Here is a 13480-nt window from a genome sequence, read left to right as displayed (position 1 = left end):
AAAATAATATGTTTTCTTGGGTGCAGAATATATACATATTTAATTGTACTTGAGGCCTATAAGTGTGACCAATAGCAATAAAATCAAAAGTTGAATTTTCTACAAATAAAAAGAAACTGTTAGTGAATCTAGATTAAGAGAACAATACTGTTTGATTCTCTAGTACTCACATAAAGCCAGATGCACCAAGTGGCACATGCATCTGGAGATCACTTACAGTGGCTAGAGGCCCTGGCATGCCCATTTTCTCTCTCTTTCTTTCTTTCTTTTTTTTTTTTCAAGTTTACAAGATGTCTTTATTTATGATTGTTATGATTGTTTACTTTCTTATTCCAGAGCTTCAATTCAGGTGCCTGAAACAAAATAACACTTTCAGTCTTATGTCCAGACCTCAATTTAAATGGTACTTGGAAAACACAACAGAATATCAGATCTTTAATTATCATCAAGTGATCAGTGAGAGAGTTCAAGCTGGGGTGATCATCATGTATTCTCTCTCTTTCTTTTTCTCTCTCTTCTTTCTCTTTGATTGCAATAATAAGTAAATAAAACATTAAAGAAAAGAAAATCACAGTGGTTATAAAGTGTTGTAATAAAAAATAAATGGGACACATCTTATTTCAAGATATCCTATTCACAAATTTAATGATAGTCTATGAAAAGATAAATACGATGCATTTTAAAACTTTTAATCACAATATTTCTGGCAGAGGATACGCATATTTCCTGTGTATTACTATGCATATAATCTGGTTCACTTTTTTATTGCCAAGTACAACAAATCTTCATGTATTACTTAACTATTATGATGATGTTTTATCTCAAACATATGTAAATTATTGAAAAGCAAAACCTAAAGGTAAAATCAATTTTGGATGAGACAAATTAGATTAAATTTATTTTAGTTACCCTGAGATGTGTCACCAAGTACTGTCATTGCTTTTACTGGGTTTACTTTTTTTAAATTTTATTTATTTATTTATTTGAGAGCGACGACACAGAGAGAAAGACAGATAGAGGGAGAGAGAGAGAATGGGCATGCCAGGGCTTCCAGCCTCTGCAAACGAACTCCAGACACGTGCGCCCCCTTGTGCATCTGGCTAACGTGAGACCTGGGGAACCGAGCCTCGAACCGGGGTCTTTAGGCTTCACATGCAAGCGCTTAACCGCTAAGCCATCTCTCCAGCCCTGGGTTTACTTTTTGACCACATGACTTACTCTCCAAGGAACAGAACTTTCTAGCAAGCAACTAATATTAGTTTCAATACTATTGTTTTACAGTCATTCTCAACTCTTTAAATGACTTTAAAATCAGTCAGTACAACTTAATATTTAAAATATTAGTAGAAGTACATGCTCTACCAAGTTTATTGCTGCTCAATTTATAATAACTGGGAAATGGAACCAGCCTAGATGTCCCTCAACTGATGAGTGGATAATGAAGATGTGGCACATTTATACAATGGAGTTCTACTCAGCGGTAAAGAAAAATGAAGTTATGAAATTTGCAGAAAAATGGATGGACCTGGAAAGTATTATACTAAGTGAGGTAACCCAGGCCCAGAAAGCCAAGCGCCACATGTTCTCTCTCATATGTGGATCCTAGCTACAGATGATTGGGCTTCTGCAAGAGAAGGAAAATACTTGGTAGCAGAGGCCAGTAAGTTAAAAAGGAGACATAAAGGGAAGAGAAAGGAAGGAGGAGGATACTTAATAGGTTGATATTGTATATATGTAAGTACAGTTATTGTAATGGGGTGGTAATATGATGGAGAATGTAATTTCAAAGGGGAAAGTGTGGGGGTGGGGAGGGAGGGAATTACCATGGGACTTTTTTTATAATCATGGAATATGTTAATAAAAACTTAAAAATTAAAAAAAAATTAGAATTATACTTTGAAAGGTGTGATAGCACTTATAAGCACATTCCTGTTTGATGTTTTTAGGAGATAAGAAAAAATAGAAATCTTGTATTTTATACTAATTCCCAGAAATTGTATGTTGTGATTGCAGCCTAGTGATTGCTTAACCAGTTTGAATATGGAGATTTTTTTTGCTTAAAGGTACAAGATCAATAAATTTTATCTTTTAAAATTATACAAAGAAGATTAGGCAAAAATAAAGTTCTGATACTAATATCCTTCTATTTGTAAGTAAGGTCATTATAGATTTTATGGACAACAACATGACTGTCCTATAAAATATGCTTTTTAATATATGCATTTTCTAAGAATATGTGAAATTTAGTATGAATACAAAAGCCACTATAAGCTTTTGCTTCATGCATATGAAGTGGTTTGGAAACTTACAGGCACTATTTAATATGGCTTACATCATTTAATTTAAAATGCAAGGCCTGTTTGTCCTTGTTGACAAGAATTGGCAATTAAAGTCAATTAAGAAGAAATAGAATTTAAAAATTGATTGGACTTTATATGCATCATGAGTTAACTTTCTCAAGACAAGTCTAGGTTTTAATATATTTTACTCTCCTAAGTCATAATAAGCATTCCTGTTGTTTTTCTCATTTATAAAGAGAAATGACAGAATCTATGGTCCCTATATCCCTGGCCTTCATTATTAATTTAATGAGCTATGCTCCAAATTGATCATTTTTTGTCCTTGCCTAAGCATTTGGACCATATAAACTACAAGGATCACAACTCTTGTAGAGCATTTCTGACAGTATCTCTGTCCCTATTAACATAAGCTTCCTATTTCTATCATGGTTGTTAAGCCCCACTATGTGCAAAAATAAAGTAAAATAAAACTGCTTTGTGTTATGGTAAAATGCAGAATTTAAAAAAATGTGCTTTTATACTCTCAAGGGTGGTTAATCTATGTTTGTAAAATTTATAATATTGACTTCTGAATTTTCCCTATTTTGGATGAAGCCAATAGAAATAACCAGATGAAACAAAATCTTCTTAGAATAAATAAATGTAAGTCAGGCATGGTGGCACACACCTTTAACCCCAGCACTCAGAGTCTGAGGTAGGACGATCATGAGGAGTTCAAGGCCATTCTGAGACTGCATAGTAAAATTGCAGGTCAGCTTGGGCTATAGTGAGTCCCTACCTTGAAAAAATAAAATAAAATAAACATATTAACCTTCTTGAAAGTGACTAGTCCTTGAACGAAATTGCATTTAATTATATTTTTATGCTTCTGATGTTTTATTTTACCTAAGTGTGAATATTTATTTTTTAATTTTTTTCAACTATAAGAATTAGCCACATAATCTTTTACAAAATATTTGCATATAAATAAATTCCCCAACTTTCATTTCTTTATGCCATTCTTCTAATTAACTATTTTTATTGTTAATTTTGCTCTTTGTAATTATCACATAGACAATTTAAAATAAAATCCTGTGCTTGTAATTTTTTAAATTGCTGCAACAAAATGCTATAGATAGTATAGCTTCCATAATGGAAATTTATTTCTCACAGCATTGGGGCTCACAAATCCAAGGTCAAGGTGCTTACTTTCTGTTAAGAACACTCTTCCTGGTATTTGGACTGGGAGGACAACTCAGGTGTTGGTCATCACCTTCCATCTTTTTAAGTAAGAATCTTTGGTTGTTAACCACCAAATTTGGAGATGAAATTCTGCTTCCTCAACTTCCTTCTAAAGTTGTGTAAATGGATATTACAGACCATCAGAGTCACCCTTCCTCCCACTGACTTTGATTATTTGGTTGGATTTGAACTTTTAATTTTCTAAAATATAACAGATATAGTTATTTTTGAAAACAAACAAAATCATCCTATTTTCTTTGTTATTTTCCCATTCTCCCTTTTTATACTAAACAAGTGCAGAGTAATATGATTTTGTTTTATCAATTTTACTTTGGGACATAATTCCATTTTCAAAATACACTAAAACTTACTTATGTATTGCTCAACAATGGGCATTTGATATTTCCCATATTTTTCATCAGAAATGACACTGCTGAAAACATTCATGTTCATCTAATCAGGTACAGGCATATTCATTTTCTTATAAAGAGAATAGAATGCATAACATTACTGAGTAGGTATGTCATCTATTTATTAAAGATGAAAATTAGTATGTTAAAAAACTGTTTGTATTCCTCCAATTCTATGAAAGTTAGAAATGTTCTTTGCTGTCTTAATATGTATCTTTTTGAGTATGCAAATACACCTGGTATTGATTAAGTTAAAATTCTGCAAATACCTAAAGATGTTCAGCTCTAATTTTGTTGTTTGCTGTCAGATTATATTTGCTCTTTGCCTCTGAAAAATGTGTGTTTTTTTCTCTTACTCCCTCTACCCATCAAACTCTTTGCTTTATTTCTCTTTTTCTTACATTTCTTTAATTTTGGAAACTATGTTTAAGTTCTGGACTTGGGTTATCATTTCAAAATATAATAAATATTTGCAATTTTGTTATGGCATATGATAAAAAAGTATTCATGTAATCATGCTTTTTTTTTTTCTATTTGTCCCAGGAAGTCTTTTATCTTTTTCAGTCAGGAAAGCATTCTCTGTAGTTCTGCTAAATTTAGCATTCTTTGTTTTATGTAAAATATACTTCATGCCCTCTGGAATGTTTCAGAATATATTAAGTAAGGATTAAATTTCCCTTTGTCCACATGTGCATCATTCATTTACTGGGCCCATGTTTTCCAGTTTATCCTCAGTACTAAGTCTGAACTCAAATTTTGCTCCTATATTTGTGGAAATTAGTACAGTTCTACTGGCAAGTCACCCAATCAGTACTCCATCTTTATTCTTTGGTTACACTTTCCAGTGTAACCTAAATACAGTTCTCCCATTCCTATCTGTATATGAACACTTGAGGAACCTGCTCCTTTATATTTACATTACTTTTCATGATTATTATTAAATCCCCATTCTTGAAGAAGGAAATAATGTTGCTTTTATGAAATGTTGCTTATATTTAAAAAAACATCTGCTTTATGGACTTGGTTATTTCTTTTCATAAAATGTTGAATTCCCTAATTTTGAATTTTTCTTCTTTAATGATATTACTTTATAGGAGCACTACATGACCCTTTCAGGAATCCTTGCACCACGGGGAACTAAGGCTATTGCTGCCTCTTGAATGCTGAAGTCTTTCTCTGACCCAGAAATAGTTCATAGTTGTCCAGCATCAAGGAAAAAGTGCCGGAGTAATTTGTTTCTTTAAAATAGGTCAAAACCGGGCTCACAATTATATATATACAAATTTTAATGGATTTAAACAATATTTTCTATCACAAATTTCTAAAATCTTTTGCACAAAGTATTCCCAAATAGTGTTCTCTTACTTACTTCAACAGCTCTTCATCACAGAGGCTTTTATTTAAATGCTAGTTGTCAAGGAATTTATCCACATCTGTGTTGACAAATGCGTTGCCATAAAGCTGTTCATAATTACCCCTTGTTACCTTTTCCAGGCATATAGAATATTGTGCTATAACCTTCTATTCTAGGTCACATGAGTGACTTGAATAATCTCTCCTAATTCTTTAATATCACCAGCAGTTTATAAATTTTATTAATTCAAACAAATAATCAAGGGCATTTCTCACAAAGACCTTCGTGAAAGAAAAGTATGATATTGTTTGCAGGAATCATCATCTACTTCTAAGACAGTCAGAGGTTTGTCTTGAAGGCAAGGAAATTCATTCCTCCGAATCAGGTATGAGGGTTCTGTCTTTAGAAGGATCACTCTACTATAAATGCTATGCCACCTCATTCTATGTATTTTTCTAAAAAAAATAAATAAATAAAAATGATGGCAAAATTTTTAAAAAGTTAATGAAGAAGATTTGGTGATCAGATATGGAGATTTCATATATTGACATATTTAAATGGCTTTTTTTGAATAGTTCAAGCAGAATGTGGTGGTTTGTTTCAGGTGTCCTCCATAAACTTAGGTATTCTAAATGCTAGTCTCCCCAGCTGATGGCAGTTGGAATTGATGCCTCCTGGAGGCAGTGTATTATTGGGGGTGGGCTTATAGGTATTATAGCCACTGCCCCCTTACCAGTGTTTAGCATACTCTGTTGTTGCTATTATCTACCTTATGTTAGCCAGGGGATGATGACCACCCTCTGCTCATGCTATCATTTTCCCCTGCCAATATGTAGTTTCCCCTCGAATCTGAAAGCCAAAATAAACCTTTTTTTCCCAAAAAGCTGTTCCTGATTGGGTGATTTCTGCCAGCCATGTGAACCTGACTGCAACAGTATGGTTAGTACTGAGAGTGGAGTTGCTGCTAGATGCCTGACTGTGTGGCTTTGGCATTTTGGAGCTGGTTTTTAAGAGGCAATGTGGAAGAATTTGAAACCTTATCCTAAGAGATATCTTGCAGTGCTGTAAGAATAACTTGATAGACTATTATGGTCAGAGTTGAAAGACCTGAATGTGGCAAAAGCTATGGATTGTGAGGTTTGGCTTTTTTGGGTGAAAAAGAGCTCTGTAGTCACATAGAAGCAGTTTGTGTGAAGGGCTTGCTGTTATGTCTATGTCCTGAGAACTTGTACAGGGTTGCTTTGCATAGAAATGGACTGGTGTGAGCAGAGGAATATGGCACAGAAATAAAATCCTTGGGCCAATACTGCTGCCTATTCAGCTGCAATTATATGAGCAATTACAACCCTTGACATTGGGCTAGCTGACGTGCATTGGGGAAACAGGAAGAATGAAGACTCTTTTGAAGGGGCCTGAATATGAAGGAATGTCCTGTTCTTTAAGGTCTGTTCTCTTTGCCCCTGGAGTAACAATTTGGTGACCTACCTGGTATTGTGGAGTATAAGAACTACTGGAAAGAGAGGGTCATTGAATTTGCAATGCAGTCTTGTGTTTTGAAAATGGCCATGGGCAGTGTGAAGCATGTTTGCTAGATGCCTGCATGGAGACCCCATGGGGCCATGAGGATGAATGGAGGGTTGCAGTGGAGATGCAAGGCTCAATAGATGGCTGCTAAGGGAAGCTGCCAACCCTGATGATTAGCCTCCAGGAGGCTATGATTAGCCAGGACTATAATTAGCCTCGCTGGAGGAGCAGAATTGGAACTTCAGAGATTAGTTGCTTGTTACAATTATCAGACTTTGGGTCTTGTCATTGATTAGAGTTGTTGGACTTGAAGCTTCAGGGGTTGATGTTTGGTCTGTTTAAATCTAGTATTGGTTAAACATTTATTTTCTATGCCAATGCCACTTTTTGCAGTGTGAATATATTCTTGACATTCTGGGGTTTTGAAGAGACATTTTTTGGGTATTATGGCTCAGTTAAAAGACCATGGAGTATGGGATGTTTGAATATCATTACAATTGATAAAAAATACGGGGACTTGTAAAGTTGGACTGAATACATTGCATTTTACATTGTGGATGGATATCAGTTTATGGAGGCCAGGGGCAGAATATGGTCTTTTGATTCAGGTGTCCTCCATAAACTTAGGTGTTCTGAATGCTATTCTCCCTAGCTGATAGCAATTGGAATTGATGCCTCCTGGAGGCAATGTATTATTGAAGGTGGGCTTATGAATATTACAGCCAGTGTCCCTTTGCCATGGTTTGGCACACTCTCGTGTTGCTATTGTCCACCTTATGTTGGCCAGAGGGTGATGTCCACCCTCTGCTCATGACATCATTTTCCCTTGCCATCATGGGGATTCCTATCGAGTCTGTAAGCCAAAATAAACCTTTTTTTGTTTGTTTGTTTGTTTTTTCTCCTGCAAGCTTTTCTTGTTTTAAAATACTTTATTTATTTATTTAATATATAAAGAGGGAGAGAGAGTGAAAGAATGAGCACACCAGGGCTTCCAGCCACTGCAAATGAACTTCAGATATGTGTGCCCCCTTGTGCATCTGGCCAACGTGCGTCCTGGGGAATCAAACCTGGGTTCTTTGGCCTTGCAGGCAAATGCCTTAACCACTAAAATATCCCTCCAGCTCCCACACCAGCTTCTCTTTGTAGGGTTAATTCTGCCAGCAATGCAAACCAGTTTGCAATATAGAGTGATTTTCAAAGAAAAGACACTAAGGCAGGAAAAGCTGTAAATTTTGTCTCAGTAAATTGAGTATCTTGTTGACATAGTTAACTATACTATATGTCTTATTTGACAATGAATATTGCTACTGTTAGCCATGCATGGTGGCAAATGCCTTTATTCCTGGCTCTCAGGATGCAGAGGTAGGAAGATTGCCATAATTTTAAGGCCACCTTGAGAGACTACATAGTGAATTCCAGGTCAGCCAGTGGCAGAATGAGACCCTACCTTGAAAAACCTATGTATGTGTGTATATATATATATATATATATATATATATATGCACACACACACACACACATCTCAACTGTTCTGAATGAATACAACTAATCCACTGTCTTTTCTGGCTACCTCCTAGTGAGCAAGAATAGAAGGAGCCTTTCACACTCTGGAGGTAAAAAGAGTTAAGGGGACACTCAAGAATAATGCAGAACAAAGGTGCCTGGCCTCATTGGGCTCTCTTAGAACCAAGAATATTTATCAGACTTAATTTGTAATTATTATTTATTCCCTGGGAAAAAGTAAAATAAATTTTACAAGTGCTTCCTGAACTTCTTAAATAATGGAGAAACTTCCTAAAACTTTTTTTCTTTTTTTATTATGACCATACTTTGTAGGGATACATCATGTGTAACTACCACCTTTTTCCTCCTCCCTGCTCCCATGCTGCAGAGGACCCTACTCAGTGAATTTGATAGTTTGTCCCATGGTGTTATGGGTTATGCTTTGTGGGGCAGGAATCAGCTATTAGGCAGAAGGAATGCCACTTGGAAAGACATCTTACCATATTTCCACACCCTCTTCTGCAAAATTTCCTGAGCCTTGGTGGGTATATTTTAAGTCTACTTCAGTGATGAGTTCTTGGGACCTTGGATTTCTGCTTTGGTGTTTGTTGAGTATCCTCCACTTCTGTCTCTTTCATTCTGATACTGATTGTCAGGCTCACCAAGGAGGCAACACTCTTGTTTGTCTCCCCAATTCCTCTGTGGTATTTGCCTGGGCCTTGACAGAAATGTGAGAGGTGGTTTATCTCCTTGGTCCCACTACCTTCTGAAGAAGAAAAGGAGATTCACCGAGGTAGAATAAAGTCACCATAAGTTAAATTGGATAATCATTATTTATTTAGGGAAAGTTTGATGAATATAGCTTCTTTTAGCCAAAGTCTATTGACTTTGGAGAGCATAATATTTGTCTTTACAGGATTCAGACCAGGTTCCTAGTTCCAGATAAGGGTACCTTTGCCTAGAGTGGATTTCTTAGTCAATCAAAAATCCACTTGAGGGGTGGAGAGATGGTTTAGGGGTTAAGGCATTTGCCTGAAAAGCCAAAGGACTCAGGTTCAATTCCCCTGAGCCCATGTAAGCCAGATGCACAAGGTGTACATGTATCTGGAGTTTGTTTGTAATGGCTGAAGGTCCTGGTATGCCCACACACTCTCTCTCATGCTCCAACTGCCTCTCTCAAGTAAAATTTTCAAAAAGCCATTTTTTTACCCAACACATTTGTGTGCCACCATCACAGTGGTGTGTACTTCTTGTCAGGGTGATTACTACTAAATAGCTTATACACCTGCTTGTTTAAACCATTGTTGGCCATTTTCCCCAAGTAGCTCATGTAGCACTTCCAGTACTAGATGGGCTAACTGTCTGGGGACCAGCTGTCTTCCAGTTTCTAGTCAGGTCTCTCTGTGTTCTGTGTTGGCAGCATATGGATTCTTCATCAATAGAGTCTTAACTTTTACCTCGGGTGCATAATCAAGTGTTTTAGCAGATGATAGTCTTGTGAGGACATAGTAAGTCTCTCCAATCAACAGCTCAATGTGAATAAGACCTAGTTCTGGTACTGTGAGTTTTTGGTCAGAATTATTTCTTTTAGGTTAGGCTTCATCCCAACCTCTACAGGGCTGTCCTTTTCAAGTGGTCCTCCTATAATCCTGTTGAGGGTTATATCTTTTACTCTACCTTCAAGAAGAAAGGTTTCTATGACACCATTCAGTTTGGGGTTTAGTTTTGTGTTTATTTCCCCCAATTCACCCTCCCCCACTTTCCCCAAACACTTACATTCCTATAGTCTGCACCTCAACTTGCCTATCCATATGCCAACAATTTAAGCTGATCCAGGTTAGGAACCTCAGATGAGTGAGAACAGACAGTGTTTGTCTTTCTGCAATTGTGTGTTGGCCAAATACAGTTTATTCTAGGTCTACTCATTTTCCTACAATTTCATTGTACCATTTTTCTTACTGCTGAGTAGAAACCCATTGTGTATATGTACCACAACTTAGTTATCGTTTCCTCCAATAATGAGCACCTGGGTTGATTCCAAGTCTTAGCTATTATGAATTGAGCAGTTATAAACATGGTGGAAAAAAAATATCGGTGTAGTGCAACATATAGCATTTAGGGTAAATGTCTAAGAAGTGAATACCTAGGTCTATTGATAGTCCTATATTCACCTTTTCTAGGAATCGTCGTATTAATTTCCACAGTGGTTGTAAAAGTTTGCATTACCACCAACAGTGAATGAGGGTTGCACTTTTCCCATATTCTTACCAACATTTGGTGTCATTTGAATTTTTAATGATTGATACCCTTACTGGCATAAGGTAGAATCTCACAGTTGCTTTAATTTGCATTTCCCCCCAGGTTAGGGATGTTGAACATTTTCTTAAGTGTGTGTTAGCCATTTTACTTCCTCTGAAAACTCTCTTCAGTTCTTTACCCCATTATTTGAGTGGACTTTTTGATTTTTTTTTTTTTTTTATTGTTTAGTTTTTTGAGTTGTTTGAAGATTCTAGATATTGAGCCTCTGTCAGTGGTATAGCTGCGAAAAATTTTCTCGTATAAGGTGGGTAAACTACTGGTTCTGTTTATGGCATGTTTGCCTAAACAAACTAAAGCAAATGCTTTTTAGTGGCATGAGATACCATTGACTGAAAGACTGATTAATTTCCTGGGCTACTGGAGTATTATTCAGGAAGTTCTTCCCCATTCCTTTGTTGTGGAGAGTTCCCCCGTATTTTTCTTCCAGTAAGAGAAAAGTTTCAGGTCTTTCATTGAGATCCTTTACCCATTTGAAATTGAATTTTTTGTATTTTGAGATGAGTGGGTCTAATTTTATTTTTCTACCTATGGTTATCCAATTTGTCCAGCATCAGTTGCTGAAGATGCTGTCTCTTCCCCAGTCTCTGTTATCAGCACCTTTGTCAAAGATCAAGTAGCTGTAGCTACTTGACCTAAGGTTGAGGTCTTCAATTCTGTTTCGTTGGTCTATATTTGTGATTTTTATGTCACTACCTTGCTATTTTTGTTATTGTGGCTCTATTATAGCTTTAGATTGGGACATGGTAATACCTCCAGAGGTGTTTCTTTTCCTGACGTCATATTTGGATATTGGAGGCCTGTTGCCATTCCATATGAATTTTGATATTTTTTCTATCTCTGTGAAGAATGATACTAGAATTTTTATTGGTATTGCATTAAATCTGTATATTGCTTTTGACTAGAATTTCTATTTTCACTGCATTAATTCTACCTATCCAGGAGCATAGGAGGTCTTTCCATCTGCTCAAATCCTCTTCAATTTATTTCTTATGTGTTTTATATGTTTTTATTATATATGTCTTTCACATCCTTGATTATTGTTATTCCAAGGTATTTATTTTTGTGACTATTGAAAATATGATAGCTTTGCTGATTTCTTTCTCTGGATATTTGTCCTTTACATATATAAAGGCTATTGATTTTTGTGCATTGATTTTGTATCCTGCCACTTTGCTGAAGAAATTAATCACCTTTAGAAATTTTGAGATTGAGACTTTCAGGTCACTTATGTACAGGATCATATCATCTCCAAACAGGGCTAATGACACCTTTCTTTCCAATTGCATCCCTTTTGTTTCTTTCTCCTGTCTTTTTGCTTGGCCTAGGACTTCTAGTACTATGTTGAAGAGCAGTGGTGATAGTGGGCACCTCTGTCATTCCCTTTCTCAATGGGAACTCATTGAATCTTCCCCCAATAAAACCAACTTTATGGTATATAGAAAGCTTGGTCAGTAGGTGGTAATTTCATGGGTTGAATGATACAATTCCATGCATTCCTAGGTTTTACATTTTAACATAATAGGTTTGATATAATTGTGGCACATTTTCATATTTATGTATGTTGATTTTTCTCTCATAACTTTACAGTTTGTTTGAACATCTATTTCTACCTCTTATTTTCACAAATATTCCATTATAAAGTCATTGAATAGTTTATATCTTCAATTTTTAACACAGCTACTTAAATCCTATTCTTCATTTGCCTCTGACTTTTCATCATATTCCAGTGACTTTTTAAGTTTTGGTGGTGTTGTATTTTACTCTTGATTCTTTTATCTCTGATAGATTTCGTGAGTCTCTCAGCTGTGTTTCATTTATTTGATAGATTGACTCATTTCTAGCATTCCTGTTTGGTTCATTTTTTTTCAGAAACTGAATTCTCTTGTTTAATTTTCCTCCATAATTTTCACAAGTTCCATCCACATTTGTAACCTTCCTATCAAATATGCTAACTTTTGTTCTGTACTCATCTGTGTCTTTAAGGTTTTTTTTCTTTTTTAATGGGGTCATTGATCATTTCTAAAATTAGGGTTCTAACATTTTTTTTGGCATTTAAGCTATTTCATTTTCTTTGATTACAATTACTGTGAAGTTGTGAGCTTCTCAAGTTGTCATAGTAACTTATAGTCTAGTTTTCCTTATTTTGTTTTTTGTAATCCATGGTATGTGTACCTTCCACTATTCCTTTCTTTCTTTGTCCTACTCAGCTTGCAATTTTAAATGTGATTCTTATTTGAATATAGTTCTTACTTAGACTTATAAATATCACTCCAGTTTAGTGCAGGTAGGTATTTCAATGAGATTCTTGGTATTACAGTGAATTAAAATACATTTAATTAGTTCCCAAATATAGTTAGGAAATAAAGTATCTAGGATATTGTTAGGATAGATAGGTTTACACATCATTAAAGGAAATGGTTCTAAGAAATAAAAAGAAGAGGAAAGCAGCAGGGACAGGCATAAGAGAACAACCAGATGGGACCATGACCAATGTGCATATGTTCATACAATGAATTTCTTAATAGAAAAGATGATGTAACCTAGTAATGATAAGAAGAGGACATGGGTTAGAAGCATGCAAGGTAATAAAGAAATCTGGAGAAACATTTTGTGAATATGACAATATCCAACAGAAAAACAAATTAAGAATAAAAAGTTGTATTGTGGTTTGTGATTTCAGAGTTATTTCAGTATTGTGGTTTACATGCATATAGATAGAGGGGGTTACTACCTTGCACATACCCATAATAATGCAAACCAGGACTCATTTCCTAAAGGCTATGTAGACTTTCAAAATATTACCATTGGCTTGAAAAAATATTGTTATTATTAATTTTTTTTTTGTTTGG

The 13480-nt window shown here is 35.4% G+C and overlaps 1 non-coding gene across 1 annotated transcript; it reads right to left on the bottom strand.

Annotated features, from left to right (window-relative positions):
• Nucleotides 1-420: 420 nt before the first annotated feature.
• On the bottom strand, nucleotides 421-495 carry LOC123457780. The gene has a single exon (XR_006635150.1). It is a non-coding gene; the product is annotated as a small nucleolar RNA SNORD81 (small nucleolar RNA).
• Between the last annotated feature and the right edge of the window lie 12985 nt (nucleotides 496-13480).

The sequence above is a fragment of the Jaculus jaculus genome, chromosome 1, assembly GCF_020740685.1.
Source record: "Jaculus jaculus isolate mJacJac1 chromosome 1, mJacJac1.mat.Y.cur, whole genome shotgun sequence".
In the NCBI taxonomy this organism is placed as follows: Eukaryota; Metazoa; Chordata; class Mammalia; order Rodentia; family Dipodidae; genus Jaculus; species Jaculus jaculus.
Note: the sequence above shows the minus strand (reverse complement) of the source record. Positions and strands in the feature narration are given on the sequence as shown.